This window comes from Balaenoptera ricei, chromosome 1 (genome assembly GCF_028023285.1).
Source record: "Balaenoptera ricei isolate mBalRic1 chromosome 1, mBalRic1.hap2, whole genome shotgun sequence".
Taxonomy (NCBI): Eukaryota; Metazoa; Chordata; class Mammalia; order Artiodactyla; family Balaenopteridae; genus Balaenoptera; species Balaenoptera ricei.
In genome coordinates, this window is record NC_082639.1 from 163,383,319 (window position 1) to 163,399,020 (window position 15,702).

At 35.1% G+C, this 15,702-nt stretch overlaps 1 protein-coding gene and 1 pseudogene across 1 annotated transcript in view; one reads left to right on the forward strand and one right to left on the reverse strand.

Moving 5' to 3' along the window:
• The window catches only part of PLD5 (phospholipase D family member 5), a 473,589-nt gene that overhangs the window by 116,881 nt on the left and 341,006 nt on the right, over positions 1–15,702 (reverse strand). The window lies entirely within an intron of this gene.
• On the forward strand, positions 9,803–9,881 carry LOC132355086 (small nucleolar RNA U3; annotated as a pseudogene).

The following is a 15,702-nucleotide window of genomic DNA, read 5'->3' on the forward strand; positions in this document are numbered from 1 at the left end:
TTTACAAAACAGAAATAGACTCACAGACATAGAAAACAAACCTATGGTTACTAAAGGGGATAGTGAGAGGTTGGGGAGATAAATTAAGAGTTTGGGATTAATATATATACACTACTATATATAAAATAGATAAACACCAAGGACCTACTGTATAGCACAGGGAACTATATTCAATATCTTGTAATAACCTACAATGGAAAAGAATCTGAAAAAGACTCTATATAAATTGAAGTATAGTTAATTTACAATGTTGTGAGATATATACATATATAAAGATATATGTATATATCTCACTTCGCTGTACACCTGAAACTAACAAAACATTGTAAATGAACTATACTTCAATTTAAAAAATGGTTAAAAATTAAAAAAAATTGTTGCAAAGAAAAAAATAAAGTTTGCTTAAATTATACATCCTCAATTATGCAAAAAATTCCACACTCAAAACAGGTAAGTAAAACATGATCTAAAATGGCTCATCAGTTGTAATAAAATATGATAAGGTCTGGGATGTTGGTGGCCAGAGTTGAGCCCGGCCCCATTCTGCAAACACTCCACTGCATGAGCATCTTGCACCCAGCCCACCCCAGTCAGCAGCCAAGCCACAACCACACCAGGTGAGTGCATCCTGCCCAGCCACGACCCTGCCACAGGCAGTGAGGTATTCCACATGAGAGACATCCTTTGAGAGCTGGCTCTGAAAACCAGGGGAGACTGTGTTTCTGGGCTCTATGGATCATCTCCTACGCAAGACCACGCATTCAAGAATGGGAGAGGGAGCTGTTTTGCCTAGTACATAAAGACAAAGACAGTCAGGCAAAATGAGGATACACTGGAATGTATTCCAAACCAAAGAATAAGAAAAATCCCCAGAAAAGGATCTTAATGAAACAGAGATGAGAAACCTAACTGATAAAGAGTTTCAAAGTAATGGTCAAAAATAAGCTCACTGGGGGCTTCCCTGGTGGCGCAGTGGTTAAGAATCCGCCTGCCAATGCAGGGGACACGGGTTCGAGCCCTGGTCCCAGAAGATCCCACATGCCGCGGAGCAGCTGGGCCCGTGAGCCACAATTACTGAGCCTGCGCATCTGGAGCCTGTGCTCCGCAGCAAGAGAGGCCGCGATAGTGAGAGGTCCGCGCACCGTGATGAAGAGTGGCCCCCACTTGCCGCAACTAGAGAAAGCCCTCGCACAGAAACGAAGATCCAACACAGCGAAAATAAATAAATAAATAAAAAGCCCCCCCCCCCAAAATTTATAAAAATAAGCTCACTGATCTTGGGAGAAATGGATGAACACAGTGAGAACTTCAACAAAGAGAAAGTACCAAACAGAGGATATAACGGAACTGAACTGAAAAATACACCAGAGGGGTTCAACAGCAGAATGAATGAAGTAGATGCACAAATCATCAGTGATCTGGAAGAACAATACTGGGTTTCATCCAGACAGAGCAGCCAAAAAAAAAAGAAAAAGAAAAAAAAATTTTAAAAGCAAAGGATACCTTAACAAACAACATCAAGCATAACAACATTTGCAATATGGGGATCCTGGAAGGAGAAGAGAGAGAGAAAAGGCCAAAAAATTATTTCAAGAAATTATGGTGGAAAACTTCCCTAATCTGGAAAAAAAAATAGACATCCAGGAAGCCCAGATAATTCCAAACAAGATGAGCCCAAAGAGAACCACACCAAGAGACATTATAATTAAAATAGTAAAATGTAAGGATAAAGAGAGACTCTCAAAAGCAGTTAGAAAGAAAAAACCAATTTATTATGTACAAGGAAAACTCCATAAGGCTATCAGCAGATTTTTCAGCAGGAACTTTGCAGGTCAGAAGGGAGTGGCATGATATATTCAAAATGGTGAATGGAAAAAAACTTACAACTAGGAATACTCTACTTGGCAAAGTTATCATTCAAAATTGAGGGAGAAATAGAGTTTCCTAGACAAGCAAAAGCTAAAGGAGCTCATCACCAGTAAACTGGCCTTACAAGAAATGTTAAAGAGACTTCTTTAAATGACAAAGAAAAGGCTATATCTAGAAATAAGAAAACATGAAAAAAAAAACTCACTGGTAAAGGCAAATATACAGTTAAGGTAGTTAATCAACTACTTATAAAGCTAGTTTGAAGGTTAAAAAACAAAAGTAGTAAAATCAAGTATAACTACAATAGTTAATGAAGAGAAACAAAAAATGAAAAGATGTATAAATTATGTAGAGCTTGTAGAATATGTTCAAGGTTAAATGACCATGAACTTAAAATATATATACTATATATAGTATATATATATACATACTATATATAATATATATATATACACACACACATAGATATGTATATTTGTATGTATGTATATATATACTTGTATGTATGTATATATATGTTTGTTGTCATATATGAACCTCATGATAACCACAAGCCAAAAACCTATAATAGATATATAAAAAATAAAGAGAAAGAAATCCAAATACAACACTAAAGAAAGTCATCAAAGCACAAGGGAAGAGAGCAAGAGAAGAAGAAAGGAACAGAGGAGAACTACAAAAATAGCCTGATGACAATTAACAAAATACCAATAAGTACATAGCTATCAATAATTATTTTAAATGTAAATGGACTAAATGCTTCAATCAAAAGACAAAGAGTAAATGAATGGATAAAATAGGAGATCCATATATATGCTGCCTACAACAGACTCACTTCAGATGTAAAGACACACACAGACTGAAGGTGAAAGACTGGAAAAAGATATTCCATGTAAACAGAAATAAAAAGAAAGCTGGGGTAGTTATACTTATATTGGACAAAATAGACTTTAAGACATGAATTCACAAGCAGCATTCCCTTTGTCTGGCTGTGCCTGCTCTCTGAAAAGTCTGTCATAAGTGGTCCCAGTCCACAAGGGGTCTTTGTTATCTCAACCTTCATTGCCTTTTTAGTGCTGGAAAAATCCCATTCCAGTAGTGCCTGCCTGGTGTTATAGATTAGTGGGTCTGTGATTGGTTGTGCCTCATGTTCCTGTAAGAGACTGGAGACACCATTTGCACTACACCATTCTTAAATCTCTGACAACAAAGGTCTTTGTTTTTGTAGACTAACTCTGGAAGTGAACTTTCTGGATTTTGGGAGGGCTGCATCTTTTGCACTTTCTTTAGGATGCCTCTTGCATTCATGTTTAAGCCATAAAAAACGCCTACTGGCTTGAGTCCCTATCAAGATTAATATAAGATTCTACTCATTAATGACCAGACAATGGATTCTTTGAATTGGCTATATTTAAAAGAAAGTTTTTAAAGAGCTCTCTTCCTAAATAATTATCTTATCGGTACCTATGGAAAAACCAAATTGAAAACTGTATACAAAGGAATATTACAGCTAGCCGTAGGGACTCCCTTAACAAGATGAAAGAACAGAAATTAGATGTAGAACAAAATTTAAAGTCCACATCCAACATAAATTCTTCTTAAAATCTGGGCCTGTCTTCACAGCAAATTCCCTTAGTTCCCCAAACTCCTCCACCTTCCCCAGAAAAATCCCATAAACACCCAGCTGCCTATATTAACTTCCCTCTTCTTACAAGATTTACAGAGAGAAACTCCAGCCTAATTTCTAGACCCAGAGTATATAGGTTACTCATGTAAATACTGAAAACCAGGAAGTGAATTTAGCAGAAGCACCTGAGATGGGCAGTAAGGCTTGCTTTGTGGGGCCCTATAATCAGGCTCTGCCAGCCTCAGGCCTTCCTATGCAATGTCCTTTGCAAATAAATCCTTGACCCCCACCAAAGGAATTCATGTCCCCTGTCCAGAAGCAGGTCTTAAATTATAAAGCCCTTTTTACCTCCACTTTTAGAAGATCCTACCAAAGTTAAAGAGAAATTAGAAATATTAACGGCCATTCACAACCTAACTCACAGGGACTTTGTTTGGCAGCTAAGAGGTGCTCTTAGTTTCCTGTTCAGGGGTTTCCTGCAAATGATCAGGAAATAGCTCAGCCTGAGGCTGATATTCAGGGGTTGATAAAAACATTAGCAGAAGCTTTCCCTTCTAAGATGAATTGGTCCAAGGTTGAAGTGTGCACTCAGAAAAAAGGCCTTTGTTAAAATTCTTTATACAGACTTAACAAAGGCATACTGCATTAAACCCTGAGGCTCCAAGATATAGAAATTTTTTGGTTTCCATTTTAGTTGAAAAACTTCTCCCTGATATAAAGCAGCAAATTGAAGATAATGCATTTGGCTGGCCAGATAAGCCCCTTGATATCATGTAGGCTGAAACCCAATTCTTGAGGAATTAAAAGCAACTGTACATATTTTACAAATCTTTACAAAACCAGAACTGCAGTTCAGAAACAATTCAAAATCTACCTATATTTACCATACCCCAAAACTCCCCTATTCACTTCAAAATGCTTGTAGATATTATAAAAGATCAGGACATTGAATTGGTCTAAAATGAAGGAACAATTTTAATAGTGATTACCCTGATAATAAAGAAAGGTACCTCCAAACTCCTAGGAAAAAACTTACATTATCTCTTGGTTCTTTGAAAACGTAAATCTTAACATGTCTTTAAAATGCAAACACCTCAGGAAATAACTAAAACAAAGCCATACTTGCAAGAAACCAAAGACAAAAATGGGAGGGAAAGAGGCTTTTTAAAATATAAACTGCTATAAAAGCTCCCTTGCCCCAAGCTCATCCACAGCCTCCATTAGATTACTTGTCGAGGCAAATACAAATCTTAAAAATCTTCACAAGTGGTAAAAAGCTTTAGCCACCTGAGTGGTAAACAACTTATTCCATCTGCTGTTTATCTAAACTAGTGAGTTTTATATTGTTGTACCTGATTCATAGCTAAAATTTTGGAAGAGAAGCTATAGGATCTCTGTTTCTGTCTGCATGTTTACGTATGTCTATGTGAAACGGAGCAGAACACTGTGCCCCTCCCCCCAAGTACAAAGGCCCCTCCACGTCCCCTGCCTCTTGTTTGTAGAAAAGCTGAATTCTCCCAGGCCTCACTGAATCACAAAAGAGCAGGCTCAAGTAGTTAATAGTTAGGACAAAGGAGTCACAGACTTTAGCCATGACATAAGCTGCTCCATCTTGAGCAGTACTGAATCTATGGCTAGCACAGTTCCAAGAACTGGACTCAAGAGAATGGGATTAACATTATTGCTCATAATAATCTATATCTTTGTGAGCATCAAAATAATTATAGCTTGCTCTGCCCATATGTGTAAGCAGGTAACTAAAACTGTCAGCAAAGAGAGCATGTCGTCATCTTCCACTCTGAGAATACAGCACCCTATGTCAGCATAAAGAAGTTACAGAAGACAGATCTTCACCCCTAGTCCCATAGAAATGGAATGACATTTGACAAATGGGGATTTGTTAGCAGCTTTTTTGCCCCTTTCCTATTTGCCCATTTATGTTCCCCTCAAAACTTACAGAAATGAGATCACTAGGCAACATTTAACCTAACTCCTGACTTATGCTCTACTGAATGCACACAATGCCTTGCCTAACCTGTTGATTCTTTTCCTAGATTAAAAGAAGTAGGAATGAAGAATTAAGTAAAGAATGACTAGCTCTTTACTCCCAGCAGGTCCCCTTAGCAATGCTGCAGGCTGACCACACAGAAGAGATAACATCGGAAGAAAGATCATGAGGAGTCAGTGAGCCTGCACACAATAGAAAAGGCAGAACCTAACCTTCTGCCTCAATGGTTAACTGAGATTACTTCCCCTTTTTTCCCTTTAAAAACTGTCATGGCTGAGCAGAATCTCTGCATTTGGTTTGGGGACATGAGTCCACCTTCTCCACAGAGTGATGTCTCTCTGACTTAAGCAACTATCCTCTCTACCAACACTTGCCTCTCGAGTATTGGCTTTTGAGTGGCAAGCAGCCAAACCTGAGTTCAGTAACATACGCATGCGTGCGTGTGTGTGTATGTAATTTTATATGTATATGTATAATATGCCAACATTAATTTGTAAAAGAGCTCTATTTAATTGGCTTAAAATTAAACACTTATGAATTAAGTATTCCTAAAATTTTCAAAAATACAGAAACTAACCCAAATGTTTTTCAAGTTCACATAATCTAAGATAATTTTCAGTAAATAAAAGCTAGTTTAAGTATGTTGGTTTAATTAATACAGATAAGTCTTTAGAGTTATCAGCATTAATACTTTTATTCTACCAAGGTTAAATAAAAGTCAAATAAGCTCATGTTATCTGTTATAAAATTTGTCAGCAAGAAAAACAACTTAAGATGATGGCTAACTGCTTTAATGTCTCATGAAAGTTTCATAAGTAATCAAAGTATAATTGCTGAAAACAAGTGAATTAGATAGATGTAGGTGAGATAAGAATTTAAAAGTGAACTTTTTCTACAATGACTGTTTTATGATATGCCTATTTAAATGGTTTCTCAAGTCTCTTTGGTAACTTACACCTTTGGAATTTTGCTAAGTTAAATTAAATGGAGAGAGATTCATTAAATATCTAGATCATTTTCAAATAAGATAAAACACAGAAACATTAATTATTGAACATAGACTTGTCTACTTTTGGTTTCCTTTTAAAGACAAACTAAAGATATTTGGATATATTAGTAAACATGTGTTTTGCCATATTGAAAAACTGTACTATGAAGAAGAATTAGTTTCTAGAAATTATAAAATCTATTCATAAATTTGCCCATCTAAAGAAGGCTAGTGTAACAGTTCACAGTTGTTAGCATCTTAGTTTTCACTAGAAATTCAGGTCTAAGGGCTAAGAATTCTAATTAATACAAGCAATTAAAACAACTAGAAATGATAAGAAAACATCTTTATATGCAAAAAAGTATCTCTATATGTGTGTTTTTGGAAAAAAGAAAGGTATGACAGATGGAGATGAATTTTTGTTGAGGAAAAAGAAAGTAATTTTGTCCTAAAGTAAGGTTGTTATTTCAGAATGGAAAAGAGAACAAGGTACAAACTAAAATGGACATAGAAAATTGTACAAGGTTTATGAAAAAGGAATCTTGGAAAAGGAATTTTATGTGTGATCAAGCTGGCTATGATTGAAATGGACTTAATTAAGTTAAAAATTAAATAAATTTTACTATCAAAAGTACACTGGTACAAAATAAGAATTTGATTTTCTCTCTCTGTTAAAAGGACAAGTTTCTTCAGATTATTGGTCTTCTCTCAATAAAACATTGTTTTTTTGTTTGTTTGTTTTCTTTTACCTTTTAAGTAATATGCCTAGGAATCAAATATTTTGTGTTTTATAAAAATGATTTCCTGTCCTTCATGTTACTTTTATCATCAGGTCTTTGATTACTTAAGTAAACTGAGACTTCTTGATATTAAAATAGCTAGTTTTTGCTCAGAACTATGTAAGCTTTTATATTTGCCTTCTAAATCTTTTCATCATTTTTGTAAAATGGATAATTAAGTACTGTGATCTTATTTGGTCAAGTGTCCAAAACCTTTTGGTATTTTTGACAAACTTCCCAAAATCAAATTATAAATAAAGTTTAAATAAAGATTTTTGACCTCAAACTAACTTTGGGATTATCTGGAAGTCACCTGGAACAAAAGATTTGTTCTCTCTGCTTATTAAAAAAAGACAAAGGTCGAGGTGAGATGCTAAGCTAACTAGGCTTATTTGATATGTTAAATTACATGGAAAACATTGTCAAATAAGTGATGCTAAGCTTTCTTTATGTTTTCTTTGTATAGGTACATGTTATAAGTGTTCTAGAAATTATATGAATTTCCTAAAATTCTGATATGTCCTTGTACAATATTATCACTTGTAATTCTGGTTATTATCTTGGAATGTGTATCATAGAAATAACCAAATTTCCTTGCTACTGCATTATAAAGAACTTTAATCAGATTTTTAACCATGCCAAATTTTAAGTCTTTTAGCATTTACAGGCAGTTATTATTTTACTCTGATGCATTTGCAAAAGTGTTCTGCAAAAGTGCTTCATCTTGAGAGATTCATGGAAATAACTCTGACAAGTACTCTAGAATATAGGTTTCTGATAACTTGAAAATCATTAAATTTAACTGGGTAAGAATTCCAGAGCTAATGGACAAACTAGATTCAATCAGAACAAATATTAATTACATGGAGCTAAATGAACTGAAGAGGATGATTATAATATTTATGACATTTTTGTTTGAAACACTGCTGGTTCTTTAATGTGTTATTTTTCCAGATTTAAGGACAACTTTTTTCTCTGAAGCTACCAGTAACTTAGAGCAACTTGGTAAAGTATACCTTTATGAACGAAGATGAAACAATTGCTTTTTCTCCCTACCTGATCCCTCTGGAATTTAGAAACTCTCAGTGAGAATTCTTCTTTTCATAGCAATATAGTTATTTGTATAAGCTCAAAAAGAATTTGTTCTCCTTGTAACAGGACTCAGTTGGAAACACTGGTTTTATTACCAAGGTTTTGACTAGAATGTCACATTTGAGAGAGATACACACAGACTCAGATATGATCAGCTGGCTTTCAGGAACTAGAAAAATTGACTTGATACCTTGCTTACAGGGTTCCTGGCAGCCTTACCAGGCAGGTAAGGAAGATCACATCCAAGCAGGCCCAGGAACCTCAGGATATTTTCAGGACCTCAAGAAGAGAGGAATTCACCCATATCTACAGATATTAAAAGTGAAGTCTGATGACAAGTCCTGGGCTTGGCTTACTAGCCTTGAGAGGCTTTTAAAAGTTCAATCTGGAGATTCCTTATGAAAAGTTCCAGCAAAGCCAACTTAAAAGAGCCTATATGGTCCATCACTACTCCTGCTGCACTTATGTAAACAATGAGAACAAATTTATTGAAGTTAGACTTAATCTGCAAACAAACTAGTCTTAATGTAATTATCTTTGATAAAAATGGGGTTAATTATAGAGAGAAAAAATTAAGTTTCAGTAATACAGTAATCTTTTATGTATATCAGATTATGGTGCTGCTGCTTATCTGTGAGGCTTTGTTTCCTACCTGTGAACTAACTGGATCCTGAATTCTTCTTCTCACCAATATTTGTATACAACTGTCCAAATTAATATTTCCAATTTTTCTCCTACTCTTCTGATTTGGAATCATTAAGAACTAAAACTTCTATTTTTCTGAAGCCACGCAAGCTGAATTTGGACAACTTGATAAACTTCAGAGAAATCAACACAGCTCACGTATAGACAATTTTCATGCCTGTTGCCGTGTGGGTCACTGAGAAAGATCACCAGAGACATTCAAACTGCAAACCAGAAAAATCTGTCAGATTGCCACTGTCTGCCCTCTCTCCACCTGAAGACGTTTTGAGCATGACATCTAGAAATATTCTTGACTGGCTACCCTCAGAAATCACAAACTGGGATTATAGTCAGCTCTAATCAATAGCCACTCTCTTTCTTTTATTTCCATAGAAATGCCTCTAATTAAATACCTGACTGCTTGTCTGAAGTGAGTTTAAATGATCTGACCTATTGTCAAGACTAAGAGACTGGTTAAATGAGATGGAGCAATCTACCAACTCAACTTCTAGACTATGAAACATCTTGGGAAAATTTCAAAGACAGGACACAGGGAGCAGAATATGTGATCACAAAATATGCTACTTTGACATGTAAATTATTTTGAACTAAAGGCAATAAAGGCCTAACAGACACGGGAAGAGATTTTGTTGTTGTTGTTGTTGTTTTTTTTACCTTTTCCTTAACTACCTAAAAGTATTTAAATAAAGAGCCACACTAGAGATAATTTTTTTATGTCAGAAAACACTTATCTGAAGACTATACTATCAGGGATCATTTCTATAGCTCATTACTAGAGAAATTTCTCTGAATGAGTAGAGCACCAGCAAAGATAACCCTAAACAAAGTAATCAAATCACAGTGGAAGAGAACAGAAAGGAAAGAAACAGAGAACTGCAAAAACAATTAACAAATGGCAATAAGCACATACCCATCAAAAATTACTTTAAATGTAAATGTACTAAATGTTCCAATCAAAAGAGATAGGGTGGCTAAATGGATAAAAACTGAATATATATATATATATATATATCATATATATATGATATATCATATATATATGATATGTGATATATCTCATAAATATGATATATATCATATATATATGATGTATATATATATTATACATATGCTGCCTAAAACTGACTCACTTCAGATCTACAGACTGACAGTGAAGGGATGTAAAAAGATATTCCATGCAAATGGAAATGAAAAGAAAGCTGGGATAGCAATATTTATATCAGACAAAATAGACTTTAAAACAAAGACTGTAACAAGAGACAAAGAAGAGATTACAAAATGATCAAGGGATCAATCCAAGAAGATATAACAATTGTAAATATATATTCACCCAAAATAGAGGCATGTAAATACATGAAGCAAATATTAACAGAGATAAAGGGAGAAATTGATAGTACAGCAATAACAGTAGGGAACTTTAATCTCCCAGTTATACCAATGGCTAGATCATCCAGAGAGAAAACCAATAAGGAAACATTGATCTAAAACAAACAGTAGACCAAATTAACTTAATAGATATATAGAGAACATTCCATCCCAAAACAAAACAGAAGCACACACATTTTTTTCAAGTGTGCACTGAACATTCTCCAGGATAGATCCCATGTTAAGCCACAAAAAGTCAATAAATTTGAGAAGATTGAAAGCATACCAAGCATCTTTTCCAACCACATGGTATGAAACTAGAAACTAATTACAAGAAGAAAATGAAAAATACACAAACAAATGGAGGCTAAACAACATGTTACTAAACAACCAATGGGTCAATAAAGAAATCAAAGAGAAAATTAAAAAATACCTTAGGACAAATGAAAACAGAAAGACAACATTCCAAAATCTATGGGTGGCAGTAAAAGCAGTTCTAAGAGGGAAGTTTATAGCAACACAAGTCTACCTCAGGAAATAATGGAAATCTCAAATAAACAATCTAACCTTATACCTAAAGGAACTAGAAAAAGAAGAATAAGCAACGCCCAAAGTTAGTAGAAGGAAAGAAATAACAGAGATTAGAGCAGAAATAAATTGAATATAGGCTAAAAGAAATAGAAAAGATCAATAAAAATAAAGACAGTTCTTTGAAAAGATAAACAAAATTGATAAACCTTTAGCCAAACTCACCAAGAAAAAAAGAGGGCCCAAATAAAATCAGAAATAAAACAGGAGAAGTTAAATCCAACACCACAGAAATATAAAGGATCATAAGAGATTACTACAAAAAATTATACATCCAAAACTGGACAAGCTAGAAGAAATGGACACATTCCTAAAAATATACAATCTTCTAAGACTGAATTGGGAAGAAATAGAAAATAAGAACAGATGAATTACTAGTAATGAAATTGGATTAGTAATCAAAAACTTCCTGACAAACAAAAGTTCAGGACCAGACAGCTTCATAGGCAAATTCCACCAAACATTTAAAGAAGAGTTAATACCTATCCTTCTCAAACTACTCCAAAAAATTGAAAAGAAGGGAAGCCTTCTAAACTCCTTCTCCAAGACCACCATTACTCTGATACCGAAACCAGATAAAGATACCACAAAAAAAGAAAACTACTACCCAATATCCCTGTTGAACACAGATGCAAAAATCTTCAACAAAATATTAGGAAACCAAATTCAACAATATATTAAAAGAATCATGCACTATGATCAAGTGGGATTTATTCCAGGGATGCAAGGATGATTCAATATCTGCAAGTCAATCAGCATGACACAGCACACACACAACAAGAAGGATACAAATTATAGGATCATCTCTGTAGGTGATATGACAAAATTCACTATCTATTTATAATAAAAGTTCTCAACAAAATGGGTATAGAGGGAACACACCTCAACATATTAAAGGCCTTTATGAAAACCCACAGCTAACATCATACTCAACTGTGAAAAACTGAAAGCTCTTCCTCTAAGATCAGGAACAATACAAGGAAGTCCACTCTCACCACTTTTATTCAACATAGTATTGGAAGTCCTAGCCACAGCAATCAGACGTGGAAAAGAGATAAAAGGTAACCACGTTGGAAAGAAAGAAGTGAAACTCTCAATATTTTTAGATGACATGATACCATACATTGAAAATCCTAAAGACTCTGCCAAAAACGATTAGAACTAGTAAGGGAATTCAATATAATGGGGTGGCCAAAAAGTTCATTTGGGTTTTTCTGTAACATCTTATGGATAAACCTGAATGAACTTTTTGGCCACCCCAACAGTTACAAGATACTAAATCAATATACAGAAATCAGTTGCATTTCTATACACTACAACTTTTCAAAAAGAAAAGTTAAGAAAACAATTCTATTTACAATTGCATCGAAAATAATAAAATACCTAGGAATAAATTTAACCAAGGAGATGAAAGACCTGTACTTTGAAAATTTCACTACAATGATTAAAAAATATTGAAGATGACACTAATAAATGGAATGATATACTGTGCTCATAGACTGGAAGAACTAATATTGTTAAAATGTCCATATTACCCAAAGCAATCTACAGATTCAATGAAATGCCTATCAAAATACCCATGGCATTTTTCACAGAATTAGACAAATAATCCCCAAATGTGTATGGAACCATGAAAGACCTCAAATGGCCAAAGAAATCTTAAGAGAGAAAAACAAAGCTAGAGATATAATGCTCTCTGATTTCAAACTATATTACAAAGCTATAGTAATTAAAACAGTATGGTACTGGCACAAAAACAGATGCATAGATCAATGGAACAAAATAGAGAGTCCAGAAATAAACCCACACTATATGGTCAATTAATTTATGACAAAGGGTCAAAAATGAACAGATTTTCTCTTCAATAAATGGTGTTGGGAAAACTGGACAGCTTCTTGCACAAGAATGAAACTGGACCACTTTCTTACACCATATTAAAAAGTAAACTAAAAATGGATTAAAGACGTAAATGCAAGGCCTGAATCCATAAAACTCTTAAAAGAAAACACAGGCAGTATGTTCTTTGACATCAGTCTTAGCAGTATTTTTTGGATATGTCTACCCAGGCAAGGGAAGCAAAAGCAGAAATAAACAAATGAGACATCAAACTAAAAAGCTTTTACCCAGTGAAGGAAACCATCAACAAAACAAAAAGGCAACTCACTACATGGGAGAAGATATTTGCAAATGATATATCTGATAAGGGGTTAATATCCAAAATATATAATGAACCCACACAAATCAATATTGGAAAAACAACTAATCTGATTAAAGAATGTGCAAGGAATCTGAATAGGAATTTTCCAAAGAAGACATACAGATGGCCAATACACATATGAAAAGATGCTCAACATCACTAACTACCAGGGAAATGCAAATCAAGTCACAAAGAGATATCACTTCACACCTGGTAGAATGGCAATTATCAAAAAGACAAGAAAAAGCATGTGTTAACAGGTGAGGATGTGGAGAAAAGGGAACTCTTGTGCACTGTTGGTGGGAATGTAAATTGGTGCAGCCACTATGGAAAACAGTATGGAAAGACCTCCAAAAATTAAAAATAGTACTACCTCTTACAATCTAGCAATTCCACTTCTGGTTATTTTTCCAAAAGAAAGAACTAATTTGAAAAGGTATACATACCCCTCTGTACCTTGCAGTATTATTTACAATAGCCAAAATCTGGAAGCAACCTTATGTTTCCATCAATAGATGAATGGATAAAGAAGATGTAGTATATATATAGACAATGGAATATTACTCAGCCATTAAAAGAATGAGATTGTTCCCTTTGCAACAACATGGATGGACATAGAAGGTATTATGTTAAATAAGTCAGACAGAAAAGACAAATACTATAGATTTCACTTATATGTGGAATCTAAAAATAAAACAAATCAAGAAACAAAACAAAACAGAAACAGACTCATAGATATAGAGAAGAAACTGGTAGTTGCCAGAGGGGATGGGGATGAGGGGGATGAGTGAAATAAGTGAGGGAGATTAAGATTTACAAAACGCCAGTCATAAAATAAGTAAGTCACAAGTCTGTAATGTGCAGCATAGGGAATATAGTCAATAATATTGCAATACCTTTATATGGTGACAGATGTTTACTAGACTTATCATGGTGATCAATTTGTTATGTAGATGACTGTTGAATCACTATGCTGTACACCTGAGATAATATAATATTGTATGTCAACTATTTCAATAAAAATTAATTTTTTTTTTTAAATTAAAAAAGAAAGACTTATCTGTGTGGCAGGACAAACATTTGTTTACCAAACATTACTCTTCCCATTATTTTTGTGACTTGCCGTCCTTCCTTTTGAAGTCCCAGACCCCTATCCCCTTCTCCTTAGTTCAGGATGTCATATAAGCCTCAAATGTCTGACTGTTAGGGAGCCTCATTGGGGTTCCTGTACATACAAAATTAAATTTGTTTTTTTCCCTTCCTGTTAATGTCTTATGTCTAAAAAATTTAATTATTCAACAAGCCAAGGAACCTAGAAATAAGAAGGAAAAGTTTTCCTCCCCTACAATACCTAAGCTAGTATCATATGTCTGTGGAAGTTGCATGACTAACCTGAGTTGAATGGGACCTTATAAAATGGGTACTGAAAAAAAAAAATTCCGTAGTTGGTAGGGAAAAGAACAAAGCTTCATGTGCCAGTTATCAATTTATTGTCTCTTAGATCCAAATTCATCCTTTAATACCTGCTCTATGATAATGGAGGGAATTCCTTTTAAGTATTTCTCCTGCACAATGAGCAGCTGGTTAAACTTTCTTAATAGAGGCACTGAAAGGGCAGTACAGGAGGTGGGCATTCCCCAGCTATTTGCAGCTGCTGCATGGTATGGCGTGATGTTAGGACATCAGAGGTGCTCGGCTCCAGGAACACACCTAGAACACACAGTCCCTCAGCAACTTGCAGCCACAGCCTGGCCTGATTATAATTTCTCATGGCCCTCTCTACATAGACACGATGCCCGCAGAGTTCCTACCTATGCCAGAACCCCTATTCCTTCTGCTTACCCGCATGCCTGGCAACCTTCTATGACTCACCTGTGCTTTGCCTGTTCCCAACAATCCTGCCTGCAAGAGGTAAGGTTGTCAGATTTAGAAAATGGAAATAAGACTCCCAGTTAAATTTTAATCCCATATAAACAACAAATACTTTTTAAAGTATCAGTATATCCCATGCAATATTTGGGACATACTATACTGTACTATACACTGAGGATCTTGTATTTTTTCTGGCAACCCTTCCTAGACAAGAGTCATCACCAGGCCCCCACTCCCTCTGCAGGCCTACACCCTGGCCACCACGTGAAGATTGCTGACGCCTTTCCTGCATGCTGGAGCACTGCTTTCTACTTGCCTAGACTACACACCAGGTGGGCCCAGGCAAACCAGCAGACTTCTTTGCTATTCAGTGCCTGCAACCACACATTCTTCAGTGCATCTGAACCACAGCCTTGGGTATTCTCCCCCAACCATAGGAAACATATAGAGTTGTCTTACACCTTACTCACGTTTGAATCAGAGGTACATAATTCTTTATATTAAATTTCCCTATTTTAAGTTATTGTTTGTTTTCTACCTCCCAACTGAACACAGACTGCATACTCAGTAGAGAAGAGAAACTAGGGTTGTGAAACTCTCTGCGCGATAATC